The sequence below is a fragment of the Staurois parvus genome, unplaced genomic scaffold (assembly GCF_062004578.1).
Source record: "Staurois parvus isolate SC_StPar_1 unplaced genomic scaffold, SC_StPar_1.0 ptg000449l, whole genome shotgun sequence".
Classification (NCBI taxonomy): Eukaryota; Metazoa; Chordata; class Amphibia; order Anura; family Ranidae; genus Staurois; species Staurois parvus.
Genome location: NW_028318245.1, coordinates 7,421,440 through 7,443,076, shown reverse-complemented (window position 1 = coordinate 7,443,076; position 21,637 = coordinate 7,421,440). Strand labels below are relative to the sequence as shown.

The 21,637-nt window shown below is 44.5% G+C and overlaps 1 long non-coding RNA gene across 1 annotated transcript; it reads right to left on the bottom strand.

Annotated features, from left to right (window-relative positions):
• Positions 1 to 538: 538 nt before the first annotated feature.
• LOC149453522 (uncharacterized) lies at positions 539 to 18,327 on the bottom strand. Its single transcript, XR_016314704.1, has 3 exons — positions 18,170 to 18,327; positions 14,535 to 14,617; positions 539 to 764 (listed from the first exon to the last, which is right to left on the bottom strand). It is a non-coding gene; the product is annotated as an uncharacterized LOC149453522 (long non-coding RNA).
• Between the last annotated feature and the right edge of the window lie 3,310 nt (positions 18,328 to 21,637).

Genomic DNA, 21,637 nt, shown 5'->3' with positions numbered 1-21,637 from the left:
CCATGAAGCTCTCTACGCACTGTTGTTGTGCTCATCTGAAGGCCACACCAAGTTTGGAGGTCTTTAGCTGTTGACTCTGCAGACAGTTGGTGACTTCTTTGCTTCAGCATGCGCTGACCCCATGTGACGTGGCCTACCACTTGGTGGCTGAGTTGCTGTTGTTCCCAGTTGCTTCCACTTTGTTATAATCCCACTAACAGTTGAGCGTGGAATATTTAGTAGCCAGGAAATGTCACAGATGGACATATTGCACAGGTGAGAACCTATCACGGGACCACGCTTGGAGTCAATGAGCTCCTGAGAGTGACCAATTCTTTCACCAATGTTTGTAGAAGCAGTCTGCATGCCTAGGGGCTTGATTGTATACACCTGTGTCCATGGAGGGGATTGGAACACCTGAATCACATGACTTGGAGGGTGGGGAAAATACTTTTGGAAGTGCAGTGTGTGTTTTTATCTTGGGTGGATAAAGTGTGCTAAGGATTATATTTTCCCCCAACTACAATAGGTTCATCATATAAAATAATCAAGAAGAAAGCACAGCATATGTGACATTTTTATTTTTATCAGACATTTAGCATTCAGCCAAATGATATTCCACATCAGATTTCCAATTCAAGCTTCAACATTCTCCAGTAAGTTTACATTTGAACTTGTCCAGCATAGTCGTGCCCACATTCTTCACTGCATTCTTGAACGTATCCATGAAACCTCTTTTTACTTCTTCCTCTCTTACCTCCCCTTCATCATCATCATCACCTCTCCTAGGGGAAGACACAGGGGGGTTGATTTACTAAAACTGGAGGGTGCAAAATCTGGTGCAGCTTCTGCATAGAAACCAATCATCTTTCAAGTTTTATTGTCAAAACTTTATTGAACAAACTGAAGTTAGAAGCCGATTGGCTGCCAATGCCATGCACAGACGCACCAGATTCTGAATTTTCCAGTTTTAGTAAATCTCACAGTTATCATGACATAAAACAACATAATTACACAAAATCTGTATTTTGCAGGGGACCAAAAATGCATATTTTTGAGATACAGCGACCACATTAGCCACTTGCCCTCCAGAAGATTTAGCCCCCCCCCCCTTGACCAGGCCATTTTTGCTCTTCCGCACTGCACTACTTTAACCGGTAATTGCGCAATCATGCAGCACTGTACCCAAACGAAATTTATGTACTTTTTTTTACACAATTGGAGCTTTCTTTTTGTGGCATTTTATCACCACTGGAGCTTTTATTTTTTGTGATATAAACAAAAAAAGGCTGACATTTTTGGAAAAAAAGTATTTTTTATAACCGAAAGTAGAAAATATCCAATAAACTCAAAGTTAGTCATATATTTAGGCTAAAATGTATTCTGCTACATGTCTTTGGTGAAAAAAAAAATCCCAATACATGTATTTCAGTTTGTGTGAAAGTTATAGCATCTACAAACTATGTTATATACAGTGCCATGAAAAAGTCTTCACACCCCTAGAATTTTCCACATTTTGTCATGTTGCAACCAAAAACGTAAATGTATTTTATTGGGATTTGATGTGATAGACCAACACAAAGTGACACATGATTTTGAAGTGGAAGTAAAATGATAAATGGTTTTCAAAGTTTTATTGCAAATAAGTCTCTGAAAAGTGTGGCATGCATTTGTATTCAGCTCCCTTTACTCTGATACCCCTAACTAAAATCTAGTGGAAACAATTGCCATCAGATCTCACCTAATTAGTAAATAAGAGTCCACTTGTGTGTAATGTAATCTTAGTATAAATACAGCTGTTCTGTGAAGCTCTCAGAGGTTTGTTAGAGAACATTAGTGAACAAACAACATAAAGGAACACACCAGACAGGTCGGGGATAAAGTTGTGGAGAAAGAAGTTTAAAGCAGGGTTAGCTTATAAAATAAATATCCCAAGCTTTTAACATCTCACGGAGTACTGTTCAATCCATCATCTGAAAATGGAGAGATTATGACACAACTGCAAACCTACCAAGAAATGGCCGTCCACCTAAACTGACAGGCCAGGCAAGGAGAGCATTCATCAGAAAAGCAGCCAAGAGGCCCATGGGAACTCTGGAGGAGCTGCAGAGATCCACAGCTCAGGTGGGAGAATCTGTCCACAGGACAACTCTTAGTCATGCACTCCACAAATCTGGCCTTTATGGAAGAGTGGCAAGAAGAAAGCCATTGTTGGAAGAAAGTCATAAGAAGTCCCATTTTCAGTTTGCAAGAAGCCATGTGGGGGACACAGCAGACGTGGAAGAAGGGACTCTGGTCAGATGAGACCAAAATTATAGTGTTTTGCTTTTATATTTCAATATTTTTATTGAGAAACAAGCATATTAAAGCGTAAAACAAGATGGCAAACAATAAAAGAGAAAAAAAAGGGCCCACCCGCATGGTGAAACAAGATATAGAATCATAATCATAACACTGGTAGGTACATAAAAAGATTAGCAGATAATAGCATTACAATTCACATAAAAAATGTCATAGCTTGGCTTCCTATCTGTTTTTATCCGCCACTAGGACAATTGCTCAGGCCTGGAAGAGTCCGTTTGTCCCTCTTCAGGGGGTGCGCGATCGTATGACCACTATGATGCTCAACGAACAGATGTCGAGTATCCGCAACGACTCCCAATGTAAATTTTTGAAAATATGGGAGCCGTGGTTGCAATATGCCCTTCCCTCACTCCCCCCGGCTAGTCTGGGGATGTAATGGCGTTAGGTATTGGCGCTCTTGAATCCCTGCTCTTTGCCCCCCTTTTTTTTTTTTTTTTTTTTTTTTTTTTTTTCTTTCTCTCTTTTCTTTTTTCTCTCTCTCTCTGTTTTTGGTGTGACTGGACAGCTGCATTTAATTGTTATAATCAGTTACATTACTGTTTTGTACCTTATGTGCCACTGATAGCCCCTGCGTGGGCGTACCTTTTGCCCTGTTGGCATTAGAGCATTGTTTTTCCTTTTTTTTTTACTTTGCATTTTGTTTATCTGTGCAATTGATAGCCCCTGCGTGGGCGTGTTTTATTGCCTCTGTTTATACTGTTTAAAAAATTTAATAAAGACCATTGAAATAGAAAAAATGTCATAGCCATCAAAACATACAGGTTTCATAGATCAATAAACAAAAATTAAACCAAAATGAACCAAAAATAACAGAGAGAAAAAAAATGTTTCAACAAATAGTAGAAAAAGAGAGGAAGAGAGAGACGAAAAGGAAAGTACTCTTAAGTGAAAGAAAGAGGAAAAAAATATATATAAGGGGGGGGGGGGGGGGGTCAGCTGCTAGACACTCACGATACAGTAATATAATTAATCCAAGGATCCCAAGTCCTCTCAATTCTGGACACATCATCAGTGATGATACTCGTCAGTTTATCATTAACCATTATCCAGTTGAGTTTTTGTTTCACTCTATCCAGTGGGATCAAGGATTGTTTCCAACTCCTAGCTATGGTAATGCGAGCCGCCAATATGATATATAAAATTAATTTAATCAATTTTTTGGGAACATCAGAGGGTAGTATATTAAACAAGGCCACTTCCGGCGATCTACGGATATTAATTCCTGTCACTGAGTAAAGAAAATTAAATATGCGGATCCAGAACCTACTCACGACTGGACATTTCCACCAGACGTGGAACATGGTACCCTCTTGACCACATCGTCGGAAACAGCCAGATGAAACGGAAGGATACATTATGGCTAGGCAAGCAGGAACCAAATACCATCGAAGTAGCGTTTTGTAGTTAGATTCAACAAGATCAGTGTTAATTGAAATCTTCGATAGGGCATGGGCTGCAGTCCGCCAGGTATCCAAATCTAAGGAACTATTTAAATCCCGTTCCCATAGAATCATGTAAGATAATTTAGTTAGGGGATCAACCAACAAAGCATAAACAATGGACAAGCGACCTCGCATCATCCCACTTGCCCCACAGGAGACCTCGAGGGAAGTAAGCGCACAAGGTTCTGTGAGTAGTCTAAGTTTGCTATCAATAAAAGAGCGAAGTTGATGGTAACGAAATATCTCTCCACGAGGCATCCCACAAAAATTCACAAAATAATGAAGAGACCGAGGGCGAACCCCATCCAAATAATCCCCAATACGTAGCAACCCCTTATTAATCCACCATTGGAACCTCGTGAAAGATAAACCCGGGGCAAACTCAGGATTACCAAACACCGGAGCCAACGGGGTATGCGGAGAGAAGAAAGGTTTACGAGCTCACCATCTATCCCACACTGACAATGAATAGGATAGAATAGAATAGAATAGGACACAAAATAGGAGGGCACAATCTACTGGGAAGCCACATAAGAGTGCCAATAGCATATGGACGGCATGAAAGAGCCTCAATCCCAACCCATTGGGGGACATATCCCCTGGCCGTAGTACAAGATAGTTGTGTTATTTGGGCTGCCTGAAAGTATGCGAAAAGATTAGGGAGTCCCAAACCGCCATGCCTCTTCAGAGAAAATAAGGTAGATTTGTTCAGCCTAGGGCGCTTTCCCCTCCATACAAATCTGGAGACTGCAGCCTGTAGTAAGACTAGTTCTCGTTTGGGAATCAGAATTGGTAACGTCCTAAAATAGTATAATAATCTAGGTAGGAAGGTCATTTTAATAGAATGAATTCTACCGAACCAGGAAAGTGAAAGATCCTGCCAGGCTAATAAGTCATTTTTAAGTCGTTTGAAAAGCGGGAGATAGTTGGCCTGGTATAGCGTCGATAAAGATTTCGTGAGGAGAATCCCCAGATAGGGGAGAGAATCAGGGGCCCACTGAAAATCAAAGTTTTCCCGGCCGTAGCGAACCTCTGAATCGGGTAACGAGATATTTAAAGCAACAGTTTTAGATGAGTTGAGCGTAAGACCGGAGGCCTCAGAAAACCACTGAAACAGATGGAAGAAACCAGGCAGAGACGGTCGAGGATTAGATATGTACATAAGAACATTGTCGGGAAATAGGGCGCATTTATGAACCCTTTGACCACAGGTAACACCCGATATAGTGGAATCAGCGCGAATAGCAATCGCAAGAGGTTCCATCGCCAACACAAAGAGCAACGGAGAAAGAGGACATCCCTGTCTAGTTCCTCGTTCTATCGAAAAAAGGGACTGATTTATGTCCACGAATGGAAACTTGAGCTGATAGAGTAGAATAGAGGGCCCGCAACAGCGTCATAAAATAGGGGCCAAACCCAAACCTGTCCAACGTTCTAAACAAATAGTCCCAGGACAGACTGTCGAATGCCTTCTGAATATCCAGTGACAGTAGTAAAATTTCCCTTTGCGACGATCCGTCCCAATTGGACTGCACAGCTGACAGCAAAGCTATAGTCTGCCTAATTTGGTCCGATGTTTGTCGACCACTTATGAATCCTGATTGGTCATCATGAATGTATAAAGCCAAGAAGTTATGGAGCCGTAGGGCCAGGATTTTAGTAAGAATCTTTAAATCACAGTTAATTAAAGAAATAGGCCGGTAATTGGAGACCATAGCGGCATCCTTGAAAGGCTTGGGAATAACACTAATGAATGCCTTATTTTCCTCTGGGAGAACCACTCCCCCCTCCCGCAAATAATTGAAGTACAGGGCCATATGGGGTATCAGAATGTCCGGTAAAGCTTTATAGTATTTATTGGGAAGACCATCTGGTCCCGGGGCCTTATGAGAGGCCAGGGATTTCACCGCATTCCCAACTTCTTCACAGGAGATAGGTTGTTCCATTAGCTCCCTATGGGCCTCCCGGAGGGGGGGAAATGAGATAGACTCCAAAAAAGCCTCCAGTGAGGAAGAAGAACAACCCCCCCGAGGGCGAACTATAAAGCTGAGAGTAAAAAGAATGGAATTTGTGGAGGATCTTACCCGGGTCCTGGGATAACGAACCGTTGTCCAGTCTGAGCTTGGGGAGGGCCGTCTGGTAATGTCTAGGAGTCAGCTTGCCTGCTAACAGGGTGCCAGGCCTGTCCCTCCAAGTAAAGAATTTATGATTAGACCAACGAAGTTGTTTATCCGCAGTGGTAGTAAGACATAAGTTAAGTTCCAGTCGGGCCTGGTCAAGTTTAAGTAACAAATCAGAACTGGGATGTTGCTTATGTTCAGCAACCAGGTCAGTATACAACTGAGTTTTAGTAGCAAGTAGGTCATTTCGGGCTTTTTTTAAACGAGAAGAGAGTTGAATAATATATCCCCTGACTGAGGCCTTATGAGCTGCCCAATTAATCGCTGGGTTCGTGTCCTCTGCTTTATTAAAATCAATATTTTAATAAAGCACCTACAATATTTGTAGGTGTGAGATTTCCCAACAATGAGAGGGATTACCCAAAATAGAGTCATTAAGACGCCAATGAAAAGCCGTCTTACCAGGAGTCTCGGACGACAAGGTGATAGAAACTGAGTCGTGGTCAGACCAGGGCGTATAAAAGATTTTAGCAGTAACAAGTTTGGGGAGTGAATATGTATGAAGAAAAATATGGTCAATGCGAGAATAACTATTATGAGCCCTGGAGTAGTGGGAGTAGTCTCGAGAAGTAGGATTAGCCTCCCTCCACGCATCAATAAAATCATATCAATATAAAAGTTGAGCCAATTTACGGCTCCGTCTAGAAGGAGGCTGAAACGTGGCGGTTCGGGAACGATCCAGAGTCTGGTCCAACGCTAAATTAGAGTCACCAGCTAGAATAACGTCACCCTCAAATTCTCCGACCAGAGAACTTAGCAAAGATTGGAAAAATTCAACCTGATTGGCATTGGGGGTATAATAAATTATAAAAGTGATAAGGTTTCCTCCCAAGTGGCCTTTCACCAAAAGATATCGCCCCTCCTTGTCCCGGACAATTTTAGATTCGACAAAGGACACTTGGCGAGAAAAGCATAGGGCCACCCCCCGCTTTTTCTCTGAAGCATTAGCAAAAAAGCAGAGAGGGTAATTTTTATGAATATAACGTGGAGAGAAGGAGGGGGGAAAATGAGGCTCCTGTAAGGCAACTATATCCGCCCCAAGGGAGTGGTACAAGCTAAAAGCCTGTATGTGTTTGGATGGGGAATTGAGCCCCTGAACATTGTGAGAAAGGAAGCGAATTTCTCCGCTAGTAGACCGTAAGGAAGACATGATAAATAATTATGGAACTAAGCATAATAAAGACCCCTCGTTCCTTAAGAGTATGAAGATCCCTAGAAGTCCTTAAATGTCGCCAGCTGACCCTCAAAAAAAATCAGAAAAAAAAAAGAAGAAAAAAAAGAGAACATTTGGAACACAAAAGTCCAAATGCCAAGTGACCACGGTACACGAAACAGTACTAGTAAATAAATGAAACAATGTACCAGGAAATACAGAGCAATAGCCCTGTGGTGGAATAGATCTGCACAGAGAAACAATCCCGGGGAAGAGTCTTCCAATCAGGGAGAGCGCAAAGACACTCTCCGGCACCGACAGCAATTATAACCCATCAACAATAAATCAAACGCACAGCGCATTGAACATAAAAACAAAGCAATTAAAACCACTTGAAATGGTATTCAGCAAACAGATGCAATTAACACCCCAAGTCCCACCCCCAGCCCATCCCCCCATACCAACACAGCAACAGCGGCCAACGCTCTTAAGAGCCACAGAGAGGCCGCCATCAACTTACATATCCCAGCGAAAAGTCCCCAAAAGAACATGGAAGTTCAAGAAATCCTCCCAGGTGGATTCCGGGACCCCTTCTTAGATGATGGAGTAGTCCACAATGGCTGGAGCAGCGGAGGTCGAGGAGTCGATCCCGTAGGAGAATGGGACGTCGGACTGCGAGATATAATACCCAGCTGAAGCAGCAACTCCTCGCCATCCTGGAATGTAGCAAACCCATAGGACTTTCCATTAAGAGTGAACTGTAGACGAAAAGGGTAGGCCCAACGATATTTAATGCCCTTTTGAACCAAGTGAGAGAGAAGTGGCTTGAGGGATCGCCGCCTCTGGATAGTGGTCGACGAGACATCAGCAAAGATTTGTACCTTGTGCCCTGCAAACTCTATATCCGGATTCTCCCTGCCATACCGCATGACCGCCTCCTTAACCTGGAAAAAATGAGGCTTGACGATGATATCTCTAGGAGGCCCCCCTTGCCGGGGGGGGGATCAGTGCCCGGTGAAAGCGATCAATCTCAAGGTGAAGGTCATCAATAGCAGGCATAGCAGACCGCATGCGGTTGTGTGCGCAGCTAGTAAGCTCCTTAACCGACTCAGGGAGACCTCGAATGCGAAAATTGTATCGCCTGGCTCGATTCTCCAGGTAATGAATTTTAGAATACGCCTCCTCCAGGCAATCTTGCAAGTCGGTGATCATGTTAGAATTTTGGGAGATACTTTGGACTGTCACATCAACTTTAGCCTCAATACTGTCTAGACGGTGGCCCAAGGCCTGAAAATCCTGCTTAAGATCAGCTGCCAGTTTTGAGGTAGCTCTGTCTAATTCGTGTTGCAGCAAATCTGCGAACCGAGCTATCAAAGTCGCATCACCAGAGTATAGAGGCGGGTCAGGAGAAATCGTTGGCGAGGAAGCCGGGCTATCATCCGCGGGCTCAGGACCGCTATGCTGGCTTGAAAAAATGGCAGCTATTTCGCTGCTCAAGGGCGAGGATGCCGGGGAGTCATGGGTCAATGAACAGGCCGAAGCCTGGGACTCTAGTGGCACAGGACTGGAGGGTGACTGAGGGGGCTGCAGGGAGTCACTCACCCCAGCTGATGATGCTGCTGCAATCCTCCCTGGACCAGCGTGGGACGAGGAGCCCATCTTCTCCCTCCGAGGGAGAGGTGCTGCTGCAACAGAGGCAGAGGAGGCACCAGGAGCCGCGGGCACCGATCCGGCCGCCATCTTGGATCCCCCAGTCCCCGCAGGCAGCCACAGCTGGGAGCCTCCACAGCTCTTCACCGCCGTCTTTCCGGGCATTATATCTGGTGCCCGGGATCCGGAGAAAGGCAGGGGGGGCCCCGGGGGTGAAGCAGCGCTATGCCCTTTTATGGGCTGATGTCAGTGCCAGAGATGTGCAGAGCTAGTGCCGGGACGTCTGATCCCGGCGGCCGCGCATGCGTACTCAGTGTTTTGCTTTTAGGCCAAAGAGTTCTAAGTAGCAGAAAACTAACACTGCACATCACCCTGAACACACCATCCCCACTGTGAAATATGGTGGTGACAGCAGCATGTGGGGATGCTTTTCTTCAGCAGGGACAGGGAAGCTGGTCAGAGTTGATGGGAAGATGGATGGAGCCAAATACTGGGCAATCTTAGAAGAAAACCTGTTAGAGTCTGCAAAAGACTTGATACCGGGGCGGAGGTTCACCTTTCAGCAGGACACCGACCCAAAACATCCAGCCAGAGCTAAAATGAAATGGTTTAGATCAAAGCATATTCAGAAAGGCCCAGTCACAGTCCAGACAGAAATCCAATGGAGAATCTGTGGCAAGACTTGAAAATTGCTGTTTGCAGACGCTCTCCATCTAATCTGACAGAGCTTGAGATATTCTGCAGAGAAGAATGGGAAAAAATGTCCCTCTCTAGATGTGCAAAGCTGGTAGAGACATGGTGGAACGTCCATTCCCGCTGCTTGTAAAAACGATCCAGCAGCTAATTAGCCACTAGGATTGCTTTCACATGAAAGCCAACCACCAACTGAAAAACGATGATACCTCTAGTTGCAGGAATCATCCCGTTTTAACCACTCAAAGTCCAGCAGCATACCAGTACATTGCTGGTCCATGTTGGGCATATGTGTAACAGCAGAGAACACGTACATACAATGAATCGGGTCTGTGGACCAATATGACCGAAATTCATTATTTTTTGTAATCCCCATGTTGAGGGTTAGGCCCCAACAAGTTTTAAATTCAGAAACCATGATAGGTTTCCATGAGAATTGTCTGGCAAGAGCTGATTTTAAGTGGGTGGCCATCTGTGTATAAATTGCCTTGGCCCACAATCAACTGATACAAATCTTCTGTAAAAAACAGCAGAGGTGCTAAACGCTAGTGCTGGCCGCGAACGGGGCTAATCCTGCTAACGCTGCGTTTTTGGGGACACTATACAATGGAGACACTAGTAAAGTTCTGTTCGTGATCAATATTTTGATCCGTACAAACACTATACTAGTAATGGCGGTGATCAGCGACCTATAGTGTGAGTGCGATGGTGTGCGGGCAATCTCACACTAGCTAACCCTGGCTGGGTGGGGCACTTACTGACCCTGACATTATCTGATGTTGCTAGTGGCAGTAATACAGTGACCAGTGAAAAATTCTATATATTGACACTGTACTCATGGCACTGGCTGGGTGATCAAAGGGTTAATAGGGGCAATCAAAGGGTTAAATGTGCTAATCTAACGTGCGTGTAAAATGTAGTACTTTTATGGTTTTCTCTCTTCTCTCCCTGGGCATTTTTTCAGCAGGAACTTGGTGGAACTCCGTTCCACCACGTCTGGCTCAGGCCCCCTGCTGCCTGCTCAGCACCATCGCTTGTAAATGAAGAAGTCCGGCTTCTGTGTTTACAAGTGACAGTTTGTCCCCCAGTGGCTCCCACAGATCTGATCTCCTGAGCGGTTCCCAATGAGTGCGGGAATGGGACAAGTGAGATGCAGGTGCCCGGGGTGCAGTGCAGATATGGGCGTGGACATCACGTGATAGGATGCTCCCTCTCCATTTTTCCCCAGTTCTTGCCGATGCCACCACTGGATGATCTCCCTGCTACTGAGAGAGGTGAAGCCACCTTCAGTGTCCTGGAGGTATTTGAGTTGGCTGGGAGCTTCAGCTTAATACAGCAACAAAATTAAGACACATGGAAGATGGTGAAGCTTTTAAGCAGGGAGGAGAAGATGAGGGCAGTGGAGGGGGGTTCTGTGCAGAGATGCAGAGGTTAGCAGCTGCGGGAGGGGGCTTTGCACTCTGTGTGTAGCGCACCCCTGGACTCTGCACTCTGTGTGTAGCGCACCCCTGGACTCTGCACTCTGTGTGTAGCGCACCCCTGAGAACATTGCACTTTCTATGTAATGCATTCCTGGTATGTAATGCGCCTTTAGGACCCTCCCATTGTTAGTGATATTTGGCCACACCTACTATTTGATGTGGTTTGACTGTTGTGTGTGTAGGCGGGTGAATGTGGGGCTTGGTTGAGTTCCTGCACCTATTCTCTAAGAAAAAAAATGCCCTGGACACAGCTAAAGCTGGCTATACACCAGTAGAATTTAGTTCTTGTGGAAATTATGAAAAATCATTCACTAAAGCATTCCATCTTGCCATTGTTAAGTCAACTAATTTTGATTGAAAAACCTTCAAATTTCATCCAGATCTGCTACTTGGATGGAATCTCAGAACAAAAAAAAAAAAAAAAAAATCACATTTATGGTGAGAATTTCACTTGTTCGACCCAAGATTCCCATCCAGTTCCTTCACATTTTCATCATTACAGTCAAGAACAATCATTGGTTTTACCCCACTAACCATTAGGAAATCAAACAAACTTTCTGAAAAATGAAAATCTTTTATCAAAATTCTACCAGTGTATTGCCAACTTAAAAGGAATCATGTAGAGGGGATTTCAAGATACTCTTATCCTTACTCAGTTAGGAACCTTTCTCCACATATGGTGGCCCAATAGTATGGGTCTTCTGGAAATAAAAAGATTTCGGACGATCTTGGAATTGATGGTCTCCATGGTCCGCATCTTAGCTCAATATGGACTCCTAAAACTCATACCTCCAGGCATTTCTAAGATCCATTTCAAATTACTTGTTCATGTTTTTTACAGCAGCTAGACTATTGCTAAAGCCTAGAAAACCACCCACTTTTGTGTCCCCTGACCAAGTCTAGGGTCAGCTTAGTCATGCTGCAGGAATAAACAGAAGCCAGTTTAACTGATACAACAAAGAAATATTTGTTGTATCCCTGGGCCTGGTGCTATCTTCCAGTGGGATTTAAGCTGGACCTTTAACAAGGGGCCCCCCAGGTCCACTGTCAATCATGATGAACGCCGCCCTGCCACCACTGACCCGAAGAAAAAAAAAGAGCTCTGACCCGACGAAGGCTCCCGCAATCTGACAGTCCTTAACCTCCCTGGAGGTATTCCCGAGTGTAGCTCGGGGTAAAGTTTCAGCACCACAAGCGGTAAATCCGAGCTACACTCGGGAATACACTGCAGCGTTGCTCTGGCATCTCTTCTTCACCTACCTTGCCCTGCGCTCCCGCGATGTCCCCCCTTCAGTGTCCCCAGCAATGTCCTCCGGCGGATGCTGGCATCTGTCTTCTGGGTTCCGTTCCCTGCAAGCGTTGGGATGTATGGGGGACGGAACCCGGCGGGAAATTAAAAAATGTGAAAAAGTGACATTCATTAAATACACTAAAATCACAAAGTATAACATTACTGTATCAAACCATTTCACATACATTTTGTCCCGAGTGCTTTGTCCTGTGCCCTGCCTGCATTTTTACTGTTCTTTCTGCCTGGAACTGAGAAACGTCCATGGAGTCCAAAAAGCGTCCCTTTAGGTCAAAAGCGGTTTTAGACTAGCTAGAGAACAGTGATAGTAAATTAGAACCACTTGCAGAATTGAGTGATAATAATTTGTGGGGGAAATTCATCAGACACTGAAAGCGATTCTGCGACTTTGCTCAGTGATGTGCGAACTTGATGCTATATTTCAAATTTCAGTGTTTTTGGTTTGATTATATTATTGAATTATATTTATTATTATATTATTATTTTTTGTGATTATTTATTAAATTATAATTTATGATTTTGTGTTTCAAATTTTATCATACCCGGGATGTTTACTAGACTCTTGTTCGGACAGATTTCAGTGAGTTATTCCTAAGAATTACAGGCCTACAATAAAAAAATACATATTTCCATGCAAAAATATGTACCGCTTTGAGCACAGAAATATGGACATAATCAGACCGCTAGGGAGGTTAAGTAAGGGGCAGAGCCACCTGCTGACATCACTGGGTGACCCACCCCCTCGCTGCACCATCAACTCAGAATGTCTAGTCGATGAAGTCACAAGAGGGCAGGTCACCCGGTGACATCATTGGGTGGTCCACCCCTTAGCTTATTTAAGAGCTGTCAGACGTCAGGAGCCTTCGTCGTGTGCAGAGTTCTTTTTTTTATTTCTTCTGGTTGGCGGCAGTAGCGTTCATCGTGATTGACGTTGGATCTACTTCGGGGGCCATTTTTTAAATCTTTTTTTAATAAATGACTTGTCAAAAACTGTTGTTTTGTTTTTACTCTCTTGACACTTTTGTGGTGAATGAGTATCGGTAATATGTACCCCATACTCATTCATAGGGGGAAGCCGGGATCTAGGGGCCCCCTTGTTTAAGAGTGCTTCCAGATTTTGATAAATCACACCTCCCCCTGCACCCCCACAACTACAGGGCCAGGGTTGTGGGGAAGAGGCCCTTGACCTCATCAACATAGGGCCAAGGTGCTTTGAGGGAGGAGCCCCCTTGCCTCTAAGCTCCCTCCCCATGTTGAGGGCATTTGGTCTGGTATGGTTTAGGAGGGGGGAACTCGCTCGTCCCCCCCTTTTTCCTGGCCTGCTGGGATGCATGCTGGGATAAGGGACTGATATGGATTTTGGAGGGGCCCACACCATTTTTTAAAACAATTTTGGCATGGGGGGGGCCCCCTGCCCCAAAGCACCCTCCCCATGTTGAGGGCATTTGGCCTGGTATGGTTCAGGAAGGGGGTGCTCGCTTGTCCACCCCATTCCTGGCCTGCTGGGCTGCATGCTCAGATAAGGGACTGATATAGATTTTGTAGGGGCCTCCACACCATTTTTTAAAACAATTTTGGTGTAGGGGGGAGCCTCCTGCCTTAAAGCGCCCTCCCCATGTTGAGGGCATGTGGCCTGGTAGTGTTCGGGGGGGGGCTCTCACCCACCCCTTACCTGGCCTGCCTGGCTGCATGCTCGAATAAGGGTCTAGTATGGATTTTGGGAGGACCCCCACTCCATTTTTTTAAACAAAATTGCCTCTCCCCCAGCTTTTTTTCAAAATTTTTAATTGCCGGCATTCGTTTTTTTACATTCAGCTGTCAGGGGGAACCCCTCCTTAGCAACCAGCAATTCTTTATACAGAATTCGGATTGGTCGATCAATTTTCAAATTTGTTAGAAAGTGAATAAACCAAACAAATTAAACAAATTATTCCTAAAAAGAAATAAAGCGAAACGCAAAAACAAAAGTGTGGAAAAAGTGTCCAAAAAAGGCAGGCCATAGAGGGTGCAAATTTCTTTCCTGCAAGCATGGGTTTGAATGTTGACAGGGGAATCCCTCCTGCCGAGCCATTGTGTTCTTCTAGTGGGGGAGCCGTCCCCGCCGGGAGAAGACAGTGGTTCTTGCTCATGGTTATAACAACCACTAGCAATAATCGCATGTAATATCCAGCAGGCTGGTTGTACCCAAGTTGATTGATCGATCCCTTGGGTACATTCAAGGTTCCAATCTCGGCCAGTTCAGCTGGATTCGAACCGTCTATGGCTGGTTTTATGTATACTTACTCTTGCTCACAGAGAGACAAGGAGACGATCCCAAGAAAGACCAGGAGTAACAGGGAGTTCTTCAAGGTGAACATCTTTGGGCTCTGTGGATTATTTGGATTCATGGAAAGAAGACAAAATTGAAAAGATGACTCAAAAATAACACGAGACCCCCTAATGTTAGGCACACATAAAATGTTTGTTCAAGTACAATAAAAGTTCAGATGTTTGTTGGCTCTAAACCAGGGGTGTCCAACCTTTTGACTTTCCTGGGCCACACTGGAAGAAGAGGAACTGTCTTGAGTCGCACATAAAATACACTAATAATAAGGATAGCTGATGAATAGAAAAAGTTTGGCAGGTCGCAAGTTAATGATCACTGATATAGATGTACCTACGAGCTGGCTGGATGGGCTGTGTGGCGGCTTCCGGGTACTCGCAGCTCTCCTCGGGGATGAGGTCAATACGTACAGGGGTGTACCACTCAAGCAGACATAGTGACGTCATCCCCAAGGAGAGCCAAGCATAGCTGATTGAAGCCAAACAGACTGTGAAGGGAGGGGATCCTGTGTAATGATGGAGGTAGTATGGGGGAGGGGGTCCTGTGTAATGATGGAGGTACTAGGGGGGTGAGGGTACTGTGTAATCAGGGGTTTTGTAATATATATAAAGAAAATGCAGCGCTGTGTGATGTTACTATATTGCAGGCAGATATAAATAATAAATGAAACCAAAGCAAATGAATAAATCAATAAATAAATCAATAAATAAATAAATCACAGTCCAGTAATGGTGCTCGCTGATTCCCAGTGCAAAAGTTAGAAATGCGCACTAACCAGAAAGGTATTAATAATATGCATGTGTATATGATATCATGAAGAATCCCCTCAGCGGTCCTTAGCTCTACCTCTGAAGAAGTGCGTGCGCACGAAACGCGTCAGGTGGAGCCCAGGACGCCATTGACACTACGCCGCCGGTGCCACGTGGAGGCCCGGTGGCCATCTTTAATCTTAAAGGGTCAGTCATTTGATTAAACCTGGCACCATTGTGAGTTTTTCCTGAACACTCCTGTTTTTCTTGAATAAAATCATTTTCATCAACCTACTACACTATGGGTTCTTTCCTGTGTCTTCTGCGATGAGCCTTTTCAGCTTCTGCGGACCCAGATTGATCCCTGCACCAGCCTTTGAGAGGAGAAATTTTCCACTTCACACACTTCTGTAAGGATTTCTGTGACCTGCTGGACCTCCATTTCGCCACACGAGGGCGCTTCATCTCTACTATCTTCAGCTCCTGCCCATTACCAGACCAGAAAAGAGAGGGGATTCTTCATGATATCATATACACATGCGTATTATTAATACGTTTCTGGTTAGTGCGCATTTCTAACTTTTGCACTGGGAATCAGCGAGCACCATTACTGGACTGTGATTTAATTATTTATTTATTTATTAATTTGCTTTGGTTTCATTATTTATATCTGCCTGCAATATAGTAACATCACACAGCGCTGCATTTTCTTTATATATATATTTTCAGGACTGTGTTTTCCTTGAATGTTCAGCTGCTGACCATTGGAGCGCTCACTGTATTTTATACTCTCAGGGGTTTTGTAATGATGGGGGTAGTATGGGGCAGGGGGTCCTGTGTAATGATGGAGGTAGTATGGGGGAGGGGATCCTGTGTAATGATGGAGGTACTATGGGGGTGAAAGTCCTGTGTAATCATGGGTTTTGTAATGATGGGGGTAGTATGGGGCAGGGGGTCCTGTGTAATGATGGAGGTAGTATGGGGGAGGGGATCCTGTGTAATGATGGAGGTACTATGGGGGTGAAAGTCCTGTGTAATCATGGGTTTTGTAATGATGGGGGTGTATGGGGCAGGGGGTCCTGTGTAATGATGGGGGTAGTATGGGGGAGGGGTCCTGTGTAATGATGGGGGTAGTATGGGGGAGGGGGCATGTGTACTGATGGTAGCAGTATGGGGGGAGGGGTCCTGTGTAATGATGGAGGAGGGGGGTCCTGCGTAGTGATGGGAGTAGTATTGGGGAAGGGGCCCTGCGAAATGTGAGAGTGAAATTGCATGGGGGGGGGGGAAGGGGGCAAGAAAATGCTTGCCCAGGGTCCAGTCAATATTAAAGATGGCCCTGATGACATGTACACTACTTACCCCAACCCAGTGAGTGCATTATGTTTATTTACCATATGTATATGTACAGTTTGCACTTAGATGGAGGCGCCCTCTTTTGTTTAATTTTTTCAGGACCTGGTCTATGGGAGCAGCTACCATCTAGCAAACCCTACTTGAATTTATTTCTCACACATACCTATTCCCATTCTTTATCCCCTCCATAGCTGTCATTGGGGTGTCACAGTAGTGCCCCAGTTTGCCTCTAATTTACATGGTTGGACACCCCTGCTTTATACCATCACAGAAGATCCTGTACACCTGGCATCCATTACAAGCAAGTTGAGTGTATTAATGCCATGGATTTGCTTGATGCTTTCCAGACCATACTGGATCTAGTTCCCCATGGATAAAACATTGATTAAGGGGGTCTTCATTTATCTTGTTCCTCCATCCCACAAAATGAACAAAGAAAGGGTCTACGGCAAGTCATACATCAACCTTCTTTCCTTCAACCACAGGTTGAAGGAAAGAAAATTGCTGGCTTGCTCCATCAACACATTCAGTGTTGATGGGGGAATCCTTCCTGCAGAGTGATCAAACAAAAGAACCCGACAGGCTGATTGTTCTGAAGTTGATGGATAGACTTCAGTGGTACCAGCCTGCCCATACATGAATTGAAACTCAACTGGTTCCTGCTGAACCGGCTGATTTCGATCCATCTATAGCCGGCTTTAGATGCCATTAGAGCTCTCTTTCACAAGAACTGACCTTCCAATCTCCATTGTCTATGGTTTCCAGGACTCTCTTTCTTAAATGGGGATGCCTTTTTTCCTTGCCCAGGCTTCCCACTCTGCTCCTCACTCAAGCAGAACTAAAGGATTTTTAGATTAAAAATCATTTTATATAAATCTACTTTACTAACTGAACTGGTTTTGAGAGGGTTTTTCCTGTATGAATGAGAAGATTCCCTAGATAATGGTCTCTGTGATTATAATTTGTTCCAGGTTTGGAGAGAAGGAGACCATTGAGATTATGTGAAAAATAAATATAATAAAAAATAAATAAGGAATATAACTCATGAACACTAGCTTTCTACTGTACTGTCTTTTGATAAGGGCAAGACAATTAGGAATTAAAGTCCAATAAAACATTCATGAAAATTGTAAAAAGCCAAACATTTCCATTCAGGACACCAAAATAAAACTTTGATATCCATCATAATGTTTTTAATAATCTTACAATTAAGATTGTGAAATACGTAAATTAGCCAGTTTGATTCTAGGTTGCCCAATTTTGAATATTTTCTGTTTTGAATTTTGTGAATCAATTTGAATTTTCGCATTCATTGTGCAAAATAAACCATTATGGGAAACATGGTAGGAGGAACCTTGCCAGCATTTAGAATCAAAATAAAACAGAGGAGTAATTTCAACTTCACCTGGAAACTGAAGACCGAGGATTATTTCCTAATAAATATAATATAATAGGATTAATAATATAATAAAGTTATTCCAGGATATACTTACAGGGGAGGTCAGTTGGTGCTGAGAATGTAGACAGCTGGAAGACGTCAGTGGAATTCCACCCTACGGAGAACAGTGTCAGCTTGTAAAATAAAAGACAAGCTGTATACTATTCCAGTCACATCGTTCTCAGGAACACAACTGATATCACATGAATTTAGTAAAATATTTACCTCCTAGCCTCCAGATGGGACAAATATCCAATAAGCAGTCTGCAGCGCATCCAGAAAGTATTCCTAGCGCTTAACTTTTGACACATTTTGTTATGTTACAGCCTTATTCCAAAACAGATTAAATTCATTTTTTCCCCCAACATTCTACAAACAATACCCCATAATGACAACGTGAAAGAAGTTCCTTTTGAAATCTTTGCAATTTATTCAAAATAAAAAATGAAAAAAACCCCATGTACATAAATATTCCCAGCCTTTGCTCAGTGCTTTGTTGAAGCCCCTTTAGCACCAATTACAACCTCAAGTCGTTTGTGGAGTGTGATGCTACAAGCTCGGCACACCTATTTTTGGGCAATTCCCATTCTTCTTTGCAGGACCTCTCCAGCTCCATCAGGTTGGATGAGGAGCGTTGGTGCACAGCCATTTTCATAGATGTTCAATGGGGTTCAAGTCTGGCTGGGCCACTTCAGGACATTCCCAGAGTTTGCCCGTAGCCACTCCTTTGTTATGTGGGCTGTGTGCTTAGGGTTGTTGTCCTGTTGGTAGATGAACCGTCGCCCCAGTCTAAGGTCCAGAACGCTCTGGAACAGGTTCTCATCCAGGATGTCTCTGTACATTGCTGCATTCATCTTTCCTTCGATCCTGACTAGTCTCCCAGTTCCTGCCGCTGAAAAACATCCCCACAGCATGATACTGCCACCACCATGCTTCACTGTAGGGATGGTATTGGCCAGGTGGTGAGCGGTGCCTTTTTTCCTCCAGACATGATGCTCGGCATTTAGGCAAAAGAGTGCAATCTTTGTTTCATCAAACCAGAGAGATTTGTTTCTCATGGTCTGAGAGTCTCTCAGGTGCCTTTTGGCAACCCCCAGGCAGGCTACCATTTGCCTTTTACTGAGGAGTGGCTTCTGTCTGGCCATTGTACCATACAGGCCTGATTGGTGGAGAGCTGCAGAGATGGTTGTTCTTCTGGAAGGTTCTCCTCTCCACAGAGAAATGCTGGAGCTCTTTCAGAGTGACCATCCTGGCTTCCGTCTGGCCACTCTACCATATAGGCCTGATTGGTGGAGTGCTGCAGAGATGGTTGTTCTTCTGGAAGGTTCTCCTCTCCCCACAGAGAAATACGGGAGCTCTTCCAGAGTGACCATGAGCTGCTTGCTTACCTCCCTGGCTTCCGTCTGGCCACTCTACCATATAGGCCTGATTGGTGGAGTGCTGCAGAGAGGGTTGTTCTTCTGGAAGGTTCTCCTCTCCGCAGAGAAATGCTGGAGCTCTCTTGGGTGCTTGGTTACCTCCCTGGCTAAGGCCCTTCTCCCTCGATCGCTCATTTTTGCAAAGATTTTCAAAACAAATTTCTTTCACGTTGTCATTATGGGGTATTGTTTGTAGAATGTTGAGGGAAAAAATGAATTGAATCCATTTTGGAATAAGACCGTAACATAACAAAATGTGGCAAAAGTTAAGCGCTGGCAATACTTTCTGGATGCACTGTAAGTATCTCCTGATCTGCTATTTAGAAAGTGAAATTCCAGCCCAAATTTTTCAACCACTCCCCCTCCAAAAGATTCCCCCCCCCCCCCTTCCTGACCATGCCATTTTTTGCATTACGGTGCTGCGTTACTGTAACTGACAATTGCGCGGTCTTGCAACGCTGCACCCAAATAAATTTACGTCCTTTTCCCCCCACGAATAGAGCTTCTTTCAGTGGTATTTGATCGCCTCTGCGGTTTTTATTTTTTGTGCTGTATGCGCTAAAAGAAAGAGCGACAATTATGAGAAAAAAAAAACTATATTTTTTACTTTTTGCTATTAAACGTGTCCAGTAAAAAAATTTAAAAAATCAAATTTCGTCATAAATTTTGGCCAAAAAATGTATTCTGCTCCATGTCTTTGCTGAAAAAAAATCCCAATATGGGTAAATTAATTGGTTTATGTAAAAGTTATAGTGTCTACAAATGGCGGTATAGATAATGGGAGTTTTTGTTGAATTTTTTATTTCTTACTAGTAATGATGCCGATCAGTCACTTATAGCGGGACTGCAGCAGGCATTCTAACACTGGGGGGGGGGGGGGGAACTGACTTGGTGACACTGACATCCCCAGTGACACCAATACAGTGATCAGTGCTAATAAAAAGCAATGACACTGTACTAATGGCACTTGCAGGAAGGGGTTAACATCTGGGGTGATCAAAGGGTTAACTGTGTGTTTACAAGGGGCTGTGTCTGTGTGCTTCACTGTAAGCACACTGCTTTGCATGGCTGTGCTGTGCACAGCCATGCAAAGCAGTGTGCAGGATCTGTCAGGGGGGAGAACTGTTTTGTTTACAAACAGTTCTCTCCCCCATCGGAGATGCTTGGCAATCACTGGGCACCAGCAAGTAATCACCGGCCGTGACCCGGTGATTGACAGCCGTGGCCGTGAATTGCGGCATGGGTAGAGCATGCGTGTGCCACGCACGCACCCCATACCCGGAAATTCAAAATCATGAATGTATACATGATTTTGCGCACCCGTGCCACCCTGTAGCAGAGTTTGGGCAGTTATTTACTCCTGCTTAACCGCTTCCCAACCGCCCTATAGCAGAACTACTGCTACAGGGAGGCAGGGCTGTGCAAAATCACATGTATATATACTTGATTTGCATTTCTGGGTAGGGGGTGCACGCACGCTGCCCTACCCACACGGCCATTGGTGGCTACAGATGTCGAACACCGGGTCCCAGCCGGTGATTCCCCGCCGGCACCCAGTGATTCCTCACTGGCACCCGGCGATCGCCAAGGAACACTGGCAGGGGAGAAGTCTGTATGTAAACACAGGTCTCTCCCCTGTCAGAGGGGACATGCTGCTTTGTATCTCTCTGCACAGCATGTCTCCCTAGTAAACACAAACAGCACAAAGTTAACCCTTTGATTGCCCCAGATGTTAACCCCTTCCTGCCCAGTGCCATTAGTACAGTGTCAGTGTTTTTTATTAGCACTGATCACTTTATTGGTGTCACTGGGGATGTCAGTGACACCAAGTCAGCTCCCCCTAGTGTCAGAATGCCCGCCACAGTCCGCTATAAGTCGCTGATTGCCGCCATTACTAGTATTAAAAAAAAAATGCAGTATATACTGTATACCGCAAATTATAATTGTATTGGGCTGCCTGCCTTTACACGCACATGTCGCCATTTGTAGACGCTATAAGGCTACGTTCACACTAGCGTTGTGTGCAGGCGGCAGAGAGGCGTTTGGGAAGCGTTTTTACCGCTTCCCAAACGCCTCTGGCAGTTCTGCACATTGCAACACATGGT